The 16,954-nt window shown below is 38.2% G+C and overlaps 1 protein-coding gene and 1 pseudogene across 5 annotated transcripts in view; one reads left to right on the top strand and one right to left on the bottom strand.

Moving 5' to 3' along the window:
- Positions 1–16,954, bottom strand: part of SRPK2 (SRSF protein kinase 2) — a 252,628-nt gene that overhangs the window by 197,132 nt on the left and 38,542 nt on the right. The window lies entirely within an intron of this gene.
- Positions 13,621–13,774, top strand: LOC144217380 (ATP synthase F(1) complex subunit epsilon, mitochondrial pseudogene; annotated as a pseudogene).

The following is a 16,954-nucleotide window of genomic DNA, read 5'->3' as shown; positions in this document are numbered from 1 at the left end:
TTTTATTTTGTCACTTAAAAATATGCTATTTTGTTAATATTTAATGGTTTACTACTGTTCTTTCAAATTGATATTTTCACAATTTCTCAATTTTAATTTCTAACAAAATATTAATAACTATAAACCACACTTTAAAGAGCTCTTTAGCCACCTCAATAGTTTTCAAGTCTCAAGGAGTCCTGAGAGCAAAACGTTTAAGAATCACTGTCTCTACAAGTATCAAGTTCCTTCATTCATGCTATTTGAATAATCAGAAACGTCACTCAGCACTTGAACCTTTTATGTTCTGTCACATCCGTAATAGCAAACAACTTTACTAACCTTTAGTTTACCCTCAGTTATCAATATCCTACCTTTAATTAACCTTTTGTTTAACTTTTTTAACTTAAAAAAATTTTTTTGTAAAATTAGTTTATTTTTGAGAGAAAGAAAGACAGAGTATGAGCAGGGGAGGGGCAGAGAGAGGGACACACAGAATCCAAAGCAGGCTCCAGGCTCTGAGCTGTCAGCACAGAGCCCGATGTGGGCTCAGACTCACGAACCATGAGATCAAGACCTAAACAGAAATGGAGAGTTGGAGGCTTAACCAACTGAGCCACTCAGGCCCCCCTTTAAAAAAATTTTTAGGGGCGCCTGGGTGGCTTAGTCGGTTAAGCGTCCGACTTTCGCTTGGGTCATGATCTCGCGGTTATGGGTTCAAGCCCCGCGTCGGGCTCTGTGCTGACTGCCAGCTCAGAGCCTGGAGCCTGTTTCAGAGTCTGTATCTCCCTCTCTCTCTGACCCTCCCCTGCTCACGCTGTCTCTCTCTCTCTCTCTCTCTCCTAGAAATAAATAAAACATTTCAAAAAAAAAAATGTTTAAGACATGCTCCTCACACCACCCTTGAGAATGTGAGTAAAAGCTCTAACTCTCTAGAAAACAGAATTCAAGCACTACAGAATGCATGCAACTTCTGGGTACAAGCAGCATCCTGCAGCCTGAGCCTCTAACCACCAGTATGGAACCCCGGCACTGGAGGGCAAGGAGAAGTCGGTGTTCCACATACCCATCGTTCAGTTACTGCACCCCCAAGACAGTCACAGATCAGATGATTGATCACAAGCCAACTTATAAAACAGGAATTTACATGCATGAGTAAACTCATGTTTTAAAACAAAACCTAGGCAATATTTTCAAGTAAGCCAAGGAATTACATCTTTTTATTCTTTTTTTTTCCCCCTTATACAGAGTATGTACACGTGCATGAGCTAGGGAGGGGGCAGAGGGAGAGAATCTTAAGCAGGATCCACACTCAGCCCTAACCCCAATGCACCACTTGATCCCACAACCCTGGGATCATGACTTGAGCCAAAATCAAGATGCTAAACCGACTGAACCACCCAGGTGCCCCCAAGGAGTCACAACTTAAAACTAAAATCAACACAAATCCAGGGGAGTAAAGATAAAATCTATCATATATTTAAAAACAACTTAACTTACTCAATATTTCAAAAATGACTGGAAATCACAGTTAAGAAAATGTTATGTTCACAAAGCACTTTACCCTTTAGAAATCTCTAAGTTCTGTGAAAATGTACTCAATACTCTTTTAAAATTCTATACATATTGAGGACTTAAAATTGTTCACACTGCAAATGTCCTTTCCAACATAGCTAAAAGCTATAATCAAAATACAGTGATCTACCATTGAACATTATCACTCAGAATACAGCCTCCAGGTATTTATGATTTCATGAACTTTTTTAAAATATTCATTTGTAGTATTATTACGGCTTAAAATTACTTTCTTGTCTCATCCACATTCTTTAAAATTTTTTAATTTTTTTTTTTTAAGAGAGACAGAGACAGACACAGAGAACAAGCAGGGGAGAGGCAGAAAGAAGAAGGAGACACAGAATCCGAAGCAGGCTCCAGGCTCTGAGCTGTCAGCACAGAGCCTGATGCAGGGCTCAAACTTGTGAACCACAAGATCATGACCTGAGCTGGAGTCGGACACTTAACTGACTGAGCCACCCAGGCGCCCCTCTTCCACATTCTTAAAAATTTATTCAAGTAAAACATTAATGATTAACTTTAACAAGCTTTAGTTTTTATTGTCAACATCCAGCATTAAATTTAACCCAGGTGAAGAAAAAAAATTATATAATCTGCTTTTTAAATTCTTTTGCAAATACTCAAGTGGTTTTTTCTAGTAATCCAGGTCATCAAATCTTTAAATAGTTACAGTATCTTTTCAGTTACAGTGTTGTCCTTATGTTGGTTTTTGCTATATATTTAAGACAAGATTCAAAAAAGCAAAGCTTTAAAACACACACAAGGGGCACCTGGGTGGCTCAGCTGGATGAGGATCGGACTCTCCATTAGGCTCAGGTCTTGATCTTATGGTTTTTGACACTGAGCCCCCTGTCAGGAGTGGGGAATCTGCTTGGGATTCTCTCTAGCTTTCCCCTGTGTCCCTCCCTCCCCCACCTGCACTCTCTCCCTAAGATAATTTTTTTAAAAAATCTAAAACACCCACACAGATGAACATATAGTCCCAACACACAGCCACACTGACTCCATCAAAAGACAGAGGGCTGAACTGGAAGCCGACATTCCTTGCTGGCTCAGCACCTCTCATCTTCAGTTCCTTAATGCCTCTACTGCAAAAATGCTACCAATTTAATCATGTGGAAGAGAGGAAAAGAGGAGCTACATATGCGAAATGTTTACATTAAACAAGCTTAAAGCAAGTTTATGGGTATAATTTCTTTAGAGAATTTCATTTATTTTTTTAATGTTTGTCTATTTTTGAGAGAGACTGACATAGCACAAGTGGGGGAGGGGCAGAGAGAGGGAGACACAGAATCCAAAACAAGCTCCAGGCTCTGAGCTGTCACCACAGAGCCCGACGCAGGGCTCGAACCCACAAACCATGAGATCATGACCTGAGTCAAAGCCAGATGCTTAACCAACTGAGCCACCCAGGCAAACCATCACTTATTTCTTTTAATGTTTATTCATTCATTTTGAGGGAGAGAGAGAGAGAAAGAGAGAGGGGAGGAGGCAAGTGTGGAGGGGCAGAAAGTTAGGGAAACAGACAATCCCAAATAGGCTCCTTGTTGTCCGCACATAGCCCGATGCAGGGCTCTATTTCACGAGCCTCGAGATCATGACATGAGCCAAAATGAAGAGTCAGATACCCCAATGAGCCACCCAAGTGCCGCTAGAGATTCTCATTTAAACAGGGGGGCACCTGGCTGGCTCAGTCAGTAGAGCATGCAACTCCTGATCTTGAGGTCATGAATTTGAGCCCCACATTGGGCACAGAGATTACTTTAAAATTTTTTTAATTAAAAAAATAAAAATAAAAAATACATTGTTACTTTGAGAATTACAGAACCTATAAGTTTTCAGAAAAGGAAACCAGTAAGCCCACTTCATAATATTAAACTACAATAGGCAAACTAAATAGATCCAATAAGAGGACCCAAAAACCAAAATAAAATCCACACTAATTTAATCATTTGATCATCAAGTCATGATCTCCTGTTCGTGAGTTCGAGCCCCGCATCGGGCTCACTGCTGTCGGTATGAAGGCTGCTTCAGATCCTCTGTGCCCCTCTCTCACTCTCTGCCCCTCTGCGTCTGACGCTCTCTCTCAAAAATAATTTAATTTTTTTTAAATAATGAAATAAAATAAAGTTATATTTATAAAGCTAAATTTACATTCAAGTGACAAACCCCTATTTACGACCAAAGCCAGACTGTGGCCCCCAACAACCCTCTCATACAAAGCTCCCCCTCAGAAGTAAATTCTAGACAGACCCACATACTTATAAACAGAAGTAACAGTTTGTACACCAAGACCATCCAGTGGAGAAAGAATGGTCCTGGTGGTAAATGGCGCCGGCACAAATGGAGATCTACAATCCAAAGAACTTAAGTTGGACTCCTACTTCCCACTACATACAACACTTAACTCCAAATGGATCAACAACCTAAATATAAGAGCTAAAACCATGAAACTCTTAGAAGAAAATATAAGGATAAAGATTCAGGACATTGAGTCTGGCAATAGATTCCTAGATTATACTAACAGAAGCATGTGCAACAAAAGAAAAAGCAGATCCATTGGACTATCCAAATTAAAAACCTTTCTGCATCAAATGGCATTATCAAGAATACAAAAAAACTGGGGCACTTGACTGGCTCAGTCTGTAGAGCATGCGACTCTAAATCTCAGCGTCATGAATTCATGTCCCACGTGGGCCCTGGAGCCCAGTTAAAATTAAAAAAGAAAAAGAAGAAAGCAAAAGACAACCTACAGAAGAGATAATATTAATAAATCATACATCTGATAAAGGTCTAGTAACCTAAAATAAATAATAAGCACAACTCAGTAACAACAAAAACATCAACAGACATTTCTCTAAAGATCTAGAAGTCCCCAACAAGCACACGAACGGATATTCAATGTCATCAATCATCTAGAGAATGCAAAAACCACAGTGAGAGACCACTTCAAACGAAAAAGGATGGCTGTAATTTAAAAAGGATGGCTGAAGGTACCTATGGTGTTCAGCTGGTAAGTGTCCGACTCTTGACTTTGGCTCAAGGTCATGATTTTGAGATCAAGTCCCTCACTGGGCTCCATGCTGGGAGTAAAGCCTGCTTAAGATTCTCTTTCTCCCTCTTCTTCCCCCATTCGTACATGCTCACACGCTCTCTTTCTCTCTCTCTCAAATAAAATTTTAAAAATTTAGAAATGGAGGGTAGAAAAGAAGGAAGGAGGAAGGAAGCAAGAAAGGAGAAACTAGCAAATGTTAGCAAAGATGTGGAGAAACCAATAGCAAGTAGTGGAACCTCTGGAGGAAACAGTGTAGTGATTGCTCAAAAAAGATGAACACAGAATTATAACACAACGTAGGAGTCCCATCCCTAGGTTTATAACCAAAAGGTGAAAACAGGTACTCAAATACCTATATACACATTCATCCATCAGTGATGAATGGATAAACTGTGGCTTATACATGTAATGGAATATTATTCAGCCATTAAACGGGATGGACTACTGATTCACGCTACGACTGGATGAACCTTAGATGCATTATAGGAAATGAAAGCAACCAGACACAAAAAGGTACATGCTGCATAATTCCACTATATAAAATATTCAGAACAGGTCAATCCAAAGGGACAAAGTGCAGACTGGTCGTGGCTACGACTTGAGGAAGCAGCAGCAGCAGAGTACAAGTGTTTAATGGGCATAGGTGTCTTTTTTCGGGGGATGAAACATTTTGCAACCGGTGGCTGCAACATTGTGAATATCCAAGTGCCACTGAACTGTTCACTTTAGAATGGTTAATTTTATGTTGTGCGAATTTCACCTCAGGTTGTTTTTTTTTGTTTTTGTTTTTTTTCAGTTTGCATGGATGTCTCATCTGCTACTGTGTACATCCCACCTCAGCCAGAATGCTCTCCCCCGCTCAGAGTTCCCCTCTCAGTACCTTAGGTCTCCCTGGTTCATGGCTCAGATGCAGCTGGAGAGAAAACACTGGGGCAAAAATGATCTATGAAAACAAACTTTAAGAACGTGTATTTACATAAAGACTGAAATTTTATGATGGGGGAAAAAAGCTCTAGAGAAACATATACACTAAAAGTTCCTTAACAAAATCCAAAAACAAATGGAAGGTGAGGCTTTCTGTGAATACAGACAGTGACAAACATTCAAGTCTGTGTTACCACCATCAATGTTTGAAAATGTCAGGCAGCAAAACTTCCTCCTAAGTTTCAAACTTCAAACCACAAGGCAGAACAGCACAGAAATTTCTCTGCACCACCTACCCGTATTTCATGTTTGAGACACTGCAGGCAGTCTAGTACTTTCTCAAGAGCTGGTTCTTAAAGCAAATAAAATTATAATACTGGCACTGTTCAGAAATGTTAGGAACAATAAAGTCTTTCTTCTCAATTACTTACTATGTAACTTACTCAGCACCCAAGTGTACAAGATACTACATACTAACAAAGAACACAGGGGAGCAGTGTTTGGTACTTTAGAGTTATTTTAAGGATAAAGTGGGAATAGCACATTAATTTCCAAGAAGTGGAAAAAAAAATCTGTATCATGTATTATATCAATTTATGTATCTTCAACATTATAGCAATGATCTAGGGACCCATCACTCACATTTTTCCCTTAGTGGAGCCAAGCAAATTGGCTGAAAACTTCACCTAAGGAAGCTTTTCTCAAGGTATGAAATATCACCTCAAGTATTCATGATAGAAACAAATTTTTGGAAGGATCCAAATTGCTTTTCCTTAAAAGTACTCTGACCAAATGATTCATAACCAAAAAGCTAATAAACATGAAGCATGGATAAGTACACCCTTTGACTAAGGAGGGATGCTACTGACATCTACAGGGTTCGTCCCACAGGCAGCGTGCCTGGGGGTTTCCCATCTATTATCATTTAAGGCCCAATAATGCTGCCATTCCTATTTAAAATCCAATATGTGTGTACACTGAGGTAGGTACATTATGAAGTTAACCGAAGCTATTCATCAGTAATAATCATGATAGTTTCATTCAACCAAGATTCATGATTCTCAACTGTAACACTCCAAAAAAGTGCTCTCAACATCCCTACCTATACTAATTTGATGACCACGTGATTTAAGTCATCCAAGACACTGATAAAATCATTCAGCAAAACAGGATCAAAGACAAAGTGTTTCATCTCACCATTTAATGAACTCTTTGAAAGTAAAGTTAGTGGTTAAATCATTAATACGGTGGGAGAGCAGGTGTTAAACTATCAAGGTGTGCAATGATATAAGCCACATTTCTCGAGCCCTTCAACAAAGTATAAGAGACTACCACATGCCTTGCTCAAATGAAGACCAGGTTTGGCTTAGGTGGCTTGCTATACCATTCTGTCCACATGCATAAACCAAGAGCCAGAATGCCAAGACAAGTGAAGTTCACACACCATCTCCATGGGTGAGCTAAGACTGGAAACCAGGTCTTCTGACAAACACAATTCCTTTTTTTGACAAACTCAGTTTTGAAAAAAATGAATTCATGGCATTATTTAATGACATCATCTTTCCCTAGTTCCTCAAGCCTTAAAAACCAAGAGGCTATCCTTGACTCTTGTCTTCTCTCACACCCATCAGTAAATCCAATCAACTCTTCCTTCAAATGAAGTCCCCCATCTGACCATTCTCCCTCCTAAGACCAGCTGCTCACACCACCGGCACAACCCGCTGAGGCTAGCTGCCGCTGCAGCCTCCTCCCTGAAATCCTGCCACTCTACAACCCATTAACATACAGTGGCCAGAGCGACATTGTTGGTTTTGTTTTTCCTTTTTCAATTTTGAAACAAACTTGTAGAAAAGCACAGTACAAAGAACTTTCTTCCCCAAACCACCTGGGAGTCAGCTGCCAAGATGCTCCAACACCCCCAAATGCTAAAAACAAGGGTGGTCTATAGACTACAACAAAATCAACAAGATCAGAAAATTAAGACTGCTATATCACTATGATTTAATCCTCACCGCCTCCTCCAGGCCACCCCTTACACACGGTGGGGACATCATGGGCCCTGACTCTCCATGCAGTCTACTCTCCCCTCTGGATACTCTCCTCACCCTCATCAAGCTCTAAAATCCCACAGTGGCTGACCCCATCGGAAAGAGCTCTGACTCCAGTGACATCTGCCATGCCCTCCCAACATGGACACTGTGTCCCAGGCCACCCTCCCATCTCACTTGGGCTGACATGCTGCTTTGTGCCACAACAGCTCCACATAACCACTCCTCATGCTATGTGCCACCTAATGGTTTTAGGACAGAACTGTTCAGAAAAGAAGAAAGGGAGAGTGATCACTTCTCACTCTCTGGCTCAAAATCCTCCAATAGCTTTTTCATCTTTCCCTGAATAAAATCCAAACTCTTTCCGATGGTCCAACGGGTCCTATAAATCTGTCCCCTACCTCTCTACATCATCTGATCCACTCGATGTTTGCTGGACTTTATTCAAACATACTAAAAACTCTTTCTTGGGGCGCCTGAGTGGCTCAGTCAGTTAAGCATCCAACTTTGGCTCACGTCATGACCTCACATTTCTTGGGTTCAAGCCCCACATCAGGCTCTGTGCTGACAGTTCAGAGCCCAGAGCCTGCTTCAGATTCCATGTCTCCCTCTCTCTCTACCCCTTCCCTCGTGCTCGGTCTCTGTCTCTCAAAAATAAATAAATGTTAAAAAAAAAAATAACCCTCTTTCTTATGTCAGGGCCTTTATATTGTATTCTCCGTCTCTCTGAAAGCTCTCCCACCTCTCCAAACCTTAGTAAGTTCAAACCGTATTTCCTAAGAGGCTTCCCCATCCACCATTCCCATATCCCCATCTACCACTTACCTTTATTTTCTTTATAGTACTTATGACTGCCTCATAGTACAATACATATTTATTTATATCCCACAAGGACAGAACAGCTTCTTATTTACTGTTTTATCCCCATATTTAGAACAGTCCTTAATATAAACACATGAATGTCTGCATGATGGCTGAATTCCTCAAGAATCTATCTTGGTCAAGAATCCATCTTGGTGACAAAAACTAAGCAAACATAATACCATCGTACATCTATATGATATGTGTAAAGATGCTAGAAATGGCAGTATAATTTAAAATATTAGTGTTGACACTTTACATGATGCTTTAAAGTATACTATTACTTGCAGTAATTCCAAGCAATATCTGTGTTGCGTTTACTTTCTCTTCTTCACAGACAAAGCTCAAAGAAGTGCAATGATGTGCACAGGCGGTAATTGACAAGATCATGACTGGAACTTGGACCTTCAAAGTACAATTAATTACACCACGCAAGCCCCTCTGTATGGGGACCACTAGTCAATCACTCTCTTAATTCCCAAGAGCCTTTCCTTTGAACTTCCAGAATTACTGGAATGTTTCATAAGAACGGCCAGAGGTGCAGAAATACTATAATTTTCAATGCTACCTACAAATTTATGTCTTACTGAAAGCATAATGCACACTCTGACTACAGGTTTATTGCACGATAGCTCTGTTTTTATAAAGAGTTCAGGCAAAAGACCCTTGATAATGGGCATTTTATTTTAGTACCATATTCCAGGAGTCAGCAAACTATAGCCCACCACCTGTTTCTGTAACAACATGTAAGCTAAAAATGGTTTTTACATTTTTAAATGGTTGGGTGGGAAATAATCAAAATAATAGTATTTCATGACAGCCAAAAATTTTAAGTAACTCTGAGTTCACTGTCCATAAGTAAAGTCTGACTGAAACACCCTCACGTTGATGTATTGATTTCCCATGGCTGCTCTGCACTACGGTGGCAGGGTGAGGCACAAAGATCATGTGGCCTGGAAAGCAAAAACCATTTTACTATCTGGTCCTTTCCAGGTCCTCTGTCAACCACTCCCACACTCTCCTGGTTCTGCACCCCCCTCACCAACATACTGACCTCCAAGAAACTTCCCCTGATCTCCTGCCTGCCAAGGTTGGGTAAGGTTCTCCTGTGGCACCAGATTGTTCTCCCATCGCTTTGCATCCATGTGACCTGTGTACTGTCTGCTACACAGCTGCCTCCCCAACCAAGTTACAACACAGAAGGAGAGAACCACATCAGCTTGTTCATTATTATATCCCAGTACCCAGCAACCTGCTGAATGAATGGAAGGGCAGTAAGTACTAAATTCAGATGAGTTGATTTAAAACACCTTGAAATTTACAAGAAATTTCTGCCAGAAGATACCAGAAATACAGATATCAGACTTACAAAGAAGACTCTATTCCCTGGTTCATTCCAGTCATAAACCCTAACAGTGCACAAAATGGATCAGGGCAGGAGAGGAAACCAGAGTGGGCTGGGGGATGGGGGAAGAGCAGGGAGAGGTTAAACTAAAATGCAGGCCAGTAGTAAAAGGTATTAACAACAACAACAACAAAAACAGGAACAACCCAGGTTCACAAGCTCAGATGTGAATCTTCACAAACTCATCTATAGAAGAGACTGCTGGCTCCTTAACTTCAACTACCACCTCCAAAAAAATCTTTCTCCCACATTGCCTTTACATATTTCACCATGTCACACTGCCTATTAGTCATCTAATTTATTCACTCACCTTACAAGAAATCTCTTTTTATAGAGTTTTTTAAAAAAATAGATCTAAAAAGCTAAAGAAACAAATTGCTCAAGAAAGCTAAATAACAAAAATTTCATGCATTAATGTGGACCAGATAAAGCAGTTTTGATCATGAGACAAGGGGAAAAAAGAGAGAGAGAGAGAGAGAGAGAGAGAGAGAGAGAGAAGGTAGTTTAAGGAAATGAAGCCATCAAGGGCTGAAGCATGAAGTTCTGAGATCATAAACTTAGGGAAAACTGACACCAGGAGAAAATAGACCCAAAGGGTAAAACTGATGGAAAAGGTACAGAAAGGGAAATGGGAGGTGTCCAATAAACACACTTATTTCAATTTCCCCTCGGTCAGACAGGCATCCTGCAGAAAAAGGGGAAAGAGGGCTCATCTCTACAATGTTGTTTAAGAACTCTGCTGGAGCAGGAAAATGTCTTCTCTTCAAAAGAATGACAACTAATCAACGTAAAAAGATACTAAGAGAATTAGACCAACCCATGGTTGAAAACAATGATGCAGGCAAGAAACACCAAGGGATGTTAAAACCATTGCATAACTCTAAGAACGATATCTATGTAGTCTGAAATTATCTTATGAATTTAAAAAGGGAAAAATCTCTACAATTAAAAAACCTGATACTTAACCACGTGATACTTAACATTAGCAATAATGAAGTGTCTCATGTGATAATAATGATGCACTGAGAAGGGGACACCATGACCTATGATGTATTCCTGTCAAAAGTATTTAATCTGATTTTTCATCATGACAAATCAGACAAATCCAAATTAAGAGACTCTTCTATAGAACAACTGGCTTGGGCTCTTTAAAATGCTCATGGCAGGGGCGCCTGGGTGGCTTAGTCGGTTAAGCGTCCGACTTTCGCTTAGGTCATGATCTTGCGGTTCGTGGGTTCGAGCCCCGCATCGGGCTATGTGCTGACTGCCAGCTCAGAGCCTGGAGCCTGTTTCAGTCTGTGACTCCCTCTCTCTCTGACCCTCCCCTGTTCACGCTGTCTCTCTCTCTCTCCTAGAAATAAATAAAAATATTAAAAAATAAATAAATAAATAAAATAAAATAAAATGCTCATGGCCACTAAATAATAAAAATGAATTAGCCTGGGGGAACTGTTCCAGATCAGCCAGCGCTACTGAATTCTCAGATCACTAAAAGACCTCAAAATGTTTGCTATTGATCCAGGGTAAGAGAAGTACACAATTTAGAGTTCAGAAATTTTTATAGTAACTTGATAGTAGAATCTAATTTTTAAATAAGCCTTAATTTTATGTCTTCATTTCTTCCATTTTACTTTTCTAGTAACTTATTATTGTTGTTACTTTAGACAAATTATTGGTCCATAGCAGAATGGAAATGAAAGGGGGGGAAATGGTCCTTCACCAGAGTTTCAGAAGTACTATTCCAGATTAAGGAGAACTGAGACATGACAACTAAATGTAATGTGTAACCCTGGATTTACATTATATATGTGTATGTATATGTGTGAGTATACATGTATGTAATATATAGTTTTATATATATATGTATATTCACACAATATTCTACCAATGTTAAATTTATACACACACACACACACACATACATACATACACAGACAGTATTCTATCAATGTTAAGTTTCCTGAGAGTGATAATAACACTGCCGTTGTATTGTAGGAAAACATCCCTTTTCTTAAGAGACATGTTTAATTATTCAGGGTAAAGTTAATATGTCAGCAGCTCTCGATGTCTATTCCCAAATGACTTAGCAAAGAGTAAGTTGTAGGATTGATGGGATGGGGTGGGGTGGGTGGTAAGATAAAATTTAAATTACTTAGTTTAAAAATATGAAACCTGGGGTGCCTGGGTGGCTTAGTCGGTTAAGCGTCCGACTTTTGCTTAGGTCATGATCTCGCGGTTCATGGGTTCGAGCCCCGCGTCGGGCTCTGTGCTGACTGCCAGCTCAGAGCCTGGAGCCTGTTTCAGTCTGTGACTCCCTCTCTCTCTGACCCTCCCCTGCTCAGGCTGTCTCTCTCTCTCTCTCTCTCCTAGAAATAAATTAAAAAAAATTTAAAAAAATTTTTTAAATATGAAACCTAAGTATAAATATGACAATAATATAAATTTAGAGTTTAAGCAAAATACCAAGTAGAAACCACATAGAATATTTTCTATAACTTGATCCTATGATAGTAAAATTCACATGGGTTTCACAAAAATTAAATAATTTAAGTGGTAATTATATATTCATGGATACCATAAATAATTTAAATTATATTTTTATGGGGACCAGGTTTTCAAAATATAATAGTTTAAAACTACATTTTCCTATTTTAAAAAGAGAAGGCATCAATGGACTAAAATATAAAACCATATTCTACAGACATTTAAATTTTTAACTACCAATAGTAACAAATGACTCAATATATGATACTGTAGTTTAAAACAAAAGGAATTACCCTGCATATACTTCATACTACTATATTCTACAATAAATTTCAGATGTGTCAAAGAAATAAATATGAAGAATAACCCATAAAGGGGCGCCTGGGTGGCTTAGTCAGTTGAGCATCAGGTCAGAGCCTGAAGCCTGCCTCGCATTCTGTGTCTCCCCTCTCTGCCCCTCCTCCACTCATGCTCTTTCAAAAATAAACATTAAAAAAATATTGAGAATAATCCATAAAAACAAATACTGATCCTAAAAGCATATCCTACCTCTGGAGAAAAGGAAAACTCATTACTACAGAATGAAGAGACAGGAAAGATGAATAGAAAAAAGTTAAAGGAGTTCTGACATGTAAACATTAAAGCTTTAAAGTTCATTCATTCAGCAATCATTTGACTTACTGTAAGTTCATAGAACATTCTAAGCGTGGGTGCAGGCCCTGAATTTTCAGTCTGAATAAAATACACATGGCCCCTGGCCTCATAGAGCTGCAGTCTAGTAGGGAACTGAGCACACAGCACAAATAGCAATGGAATGTTCTGGTAAGCACCAGAGAGGAAAAGACAGACTGCCCCAAGAAAAGATCTACTGAGGAGGCACTGTATATGGGATGGTCATGAAAGAATTCTGTAAGACACAATATCAAAGCTGATACCAGAAGAAATAACAAGAAACCAGAAAACAAAGAAGAGAGAAAACAGCAGGTCAAAAAGGCCAGAGACAGGACTGAGACCAGGAGACCAGGAACCATACCAGTGGATACGGGCAGCTGATAAAGAGGATATTGATATTCCAAAGTATCAAGAAAAACACAAGTTCCTATACATCACTGCAAGGGAAATGTACATTCCTGACAGCCACCTGCATTTATCCACCTAACAAAGCTGAATGAAACACAAAGCCAAAAATCTGAAGGGCAAGAGGAAAGAGAGAGAACTGTATGCTTGTGTGTTCTTTAATCTAAAGACAATCGAGGAGCCAACACTGCCGTGCCCGCTCTTGTGACATGATGGTGGCGTACTGGCAAGAGGCTGGACTCAGCTACCTCCCATACTCCCAGGTTGGTGCAAAAGCAGTGAGACTTGCGCAAGACAAAACTCAAAGCAAATGCTGAGAAGACTTCCAGCAGCACCATAAAAATTGTGAGAATGAAAAAGGAGTAATCTGGGGCGCCTGGGTGGCTCAGTCGGTTAAGCGTGCGACTTCGGCTCAGGTCACGGTCTCACGGTTCGTGGGTTTGAGCCCCGCGTCGGGCTCTGTGCTGACTGCCAGCTCAGAGCCTGGAGCCTGTTTCAGATTCTTTGTCTCCCTCTCTCTCTGACCCTCCCCTGCTCATGTGGTCTCTCTCTCTCAGAAATAAATAAAACAATTTTTTAAAAAAAGGAGTAATCTACCCTGACTAAAGATTGAAATGTTACATTTTCAAGGTGAAGATGTGTGGGTACATGTTATGGCAGACTGAAAACTATCTCACTTCATGGGGGTAAGAATGTCTGGCTTGTTCTACACTGACAATGTCAATAAAGGGAAGTACGGTTCAAAAAAATAAAGAAAAATAAAGAAAATCTAAAAACAAATGATAGAAACTATAACATTGCTCATATCTTTGGACTTCACATAAACTTCTATTTTCCAAAAATATTACTCTTCCTCCCTCCCCATAAAACTAAGTATGCAAAATATATTCACAAGAAATGGTATTTACAAAATAAAAAAGAAACGAGCAAAAAGCCTAAATATGTGGAACTACGTAAACTGTAATGGGTGAAATTAGAAATGTACATGAGTGTAGGTTAGAAAGTACCCAAAATATATCAAGTAGTAAATAATGACATTTAGCTTGTATATATGGACAAAACATAAAAAGGTTTATACACTTTGTGTTGAAGGGACAATTAACATTTTGTAACCACCGACAGCTTTGCTCAAGATTATGTTCAGTTGTATCTTTTTTAAATCAACAGATTAAAGAACGGAAGTATTATAACACTCCTTTTCCTTTTCCAACTCTTTAGAATTAACAACTGCTAATATTATTAAAAAACAGCTAATTTTTTTTAAAGGCTAACCTTACCATTTAAAACAAACCCGGAGTCCTAACCTCTTCCCCTACATCTGAGCAGCAGTTATGTTCTGATGGAAAGCTGACAGTCCACTCCAGGATACTTTCATGAGACAGAGAACCCAAGGGACGACGTGGGGACACAGACACACATCCATCAACAGTGTACAGTCCTGGAGAACTATTATAAATGGTATTAGGCTTTTCTCTCATTTGACAAATTGATGCAATACTAGAAAGTAAATACAGTTGCTGATATAAATAACAACAGATGTAATACATTTATAACATTACAACATATGAATACATTCCCCATTGATTTTTCCCAATTTGTTCTATCACACAGTGATTTAATATGAAGTTTCTGGGGTTTTTGTGGGTTTTTAATTTTAATATAAGCTTATTTTTAGCAAGTTAAACACTGCTTATTAACCAATTATTAAGCTTTTAATTAAACAAGGCAAAAAAAATAATTCCTCAAATCATAATTATTTGGATCCACCAGGTAATAAATCAAATACCTACATTATCAGTTTTTGAGTACAACTATAAATTAATCATCCAACTATTAAAAACCAATCACAGCTTTAAAAAGAACTATGCATATCATACAAAAACAAAATCTATACCTTTTTTCAAATTAAAAAGCATGTATAAAGGACATAAGTAAAATATTTATTTGTAGAAAAATAGCAAATGTGCCTTATTTATGACTTATATTATTTTTCCTGAATTTCCTTAAAAATAAACTCAGGTATTGATTTGTTGCCACCTACTGGTTAAATTCATACTTGGATAATATCACTGCACATTAAAAGTTCAGTATAGTTAATATAAAACACTACATCAAAAATATCTTAGTAATGATCTTTATAAAATTTTACTAAACTACTCTGATAAACTCAGCTTTGGAGAAGTTGTTTTTTGGGGGGAAGAAGTTTTTAAAGCTACGCCANAAATGGTATTTACAAAATAAAAAAGAAACGAGCAAAAAGCCTAAATATGTGGAACTACGTAAACTGTAATGGGTGAAATTAGAAATGTACATGAGTGTAGGTTAGAAAGTACCCAAAATATATCAAGTAGTAAATAATGACATTTAGCTTGTATATATGGACAAAACATAAAAAGGTTTATACACTTTGTGTTGAAGGGACAATTAACATTTTGTAACCACCGACAGCTTTGCTCAAGATTATGTTCAGTTGTATCTTTTTTAAATCAACAGATTAAAGAACGGAAGTATTATAACACTCCTTTTCCTTTTCCAACTCTTTAGAATTAACAACTGCTAATATTATTAAAAAACAGCTAATTTTTTTTAAAGGCTAACCTTACCATTTAAAACAAACCCGGAGTCCTAACCTCTTCCCCTACATCTGAGCAGCAGTTATGTTCTGATGGAAAGCTGACAGTCCACTCCAGGATACTTTCATGAGACAGAGAACCCAAGGGACGACGTGGGGACACAGACACACATCCATCAACAGTGTACAGTCCTGGAGAACTATTATAAATGGTATTAGGCTTTTCTCTCATTTGACAAATTGATGCAATACTAGAAAGTAAATACAGTTGCTGATATAAATAACAACAGATGTAATACATTTATAACATTACAACATATGAATACATTCCCCATTGATTTTTCCCAATTTGTTCTATCACACAGTGATTTAATATGAAGTTTCTGGGGTTTTTGTGGGTTTTTAATTTTAATATAAGCTTATTTTTAGCAAGTTAAACACTGCTTATTAACCAATTATTAAGCTTTTAATTAAACAAGGCAAAAAAAATAATTCCTCAAATCATAATTATTTGGATCCACCAGGTAATAAATCAAATACCTACATTATCAGTTTTTGAGTACAACTATAAATTAATCATCCAACTATTAAAAACCAATCACAGCTTTAAAAAGAACTATGCATATCATACAAAAACAAAATCTATACCTTTTTTCAAATTAAAAAGCATGTATAAAGGACATAAGTAAAATATTTATTTGTAGAAAAATAGCAAATGTGCCTTATTTATGACTTATATTATTTTTCCTGAATTTCCTTAAAAATAAACTCAGGTATTGATTTGTTGCCACCTACTGGTTAAATTCATACTTGGATAATATCACTGCACATTAAAAGTTCAGTATAGTTAATATAAAACACTACATCAAAAATATCTTAGTAATGATCTTTATAAAATTTTACTAAACTACTCTGATAAACTCAGCTTTGGAGAAGTTGTTTTTTGGGGGGAAGAAGTTTTTAAAGCTACGCCA

This window comes from Crocuta crocuta, unplaced genomic scaffold (genome assembly GCF_008692635.1).
Source record: "Crocuta crocuta isolate KB4526 unplaced genomic scaffold, BGI_CrCroc_1.0 scaffold396, whole genome shotgun sequence".
Lineage (NCBI taxonomy): Eukaryota > Metazoa > Chordata > Mammalia > Carnivora > Hyaenidae > Crocuta > Crocuta crocuta.
This window is presented reverse-complemented; position numbering and strand designations above follow the sequence as displayed.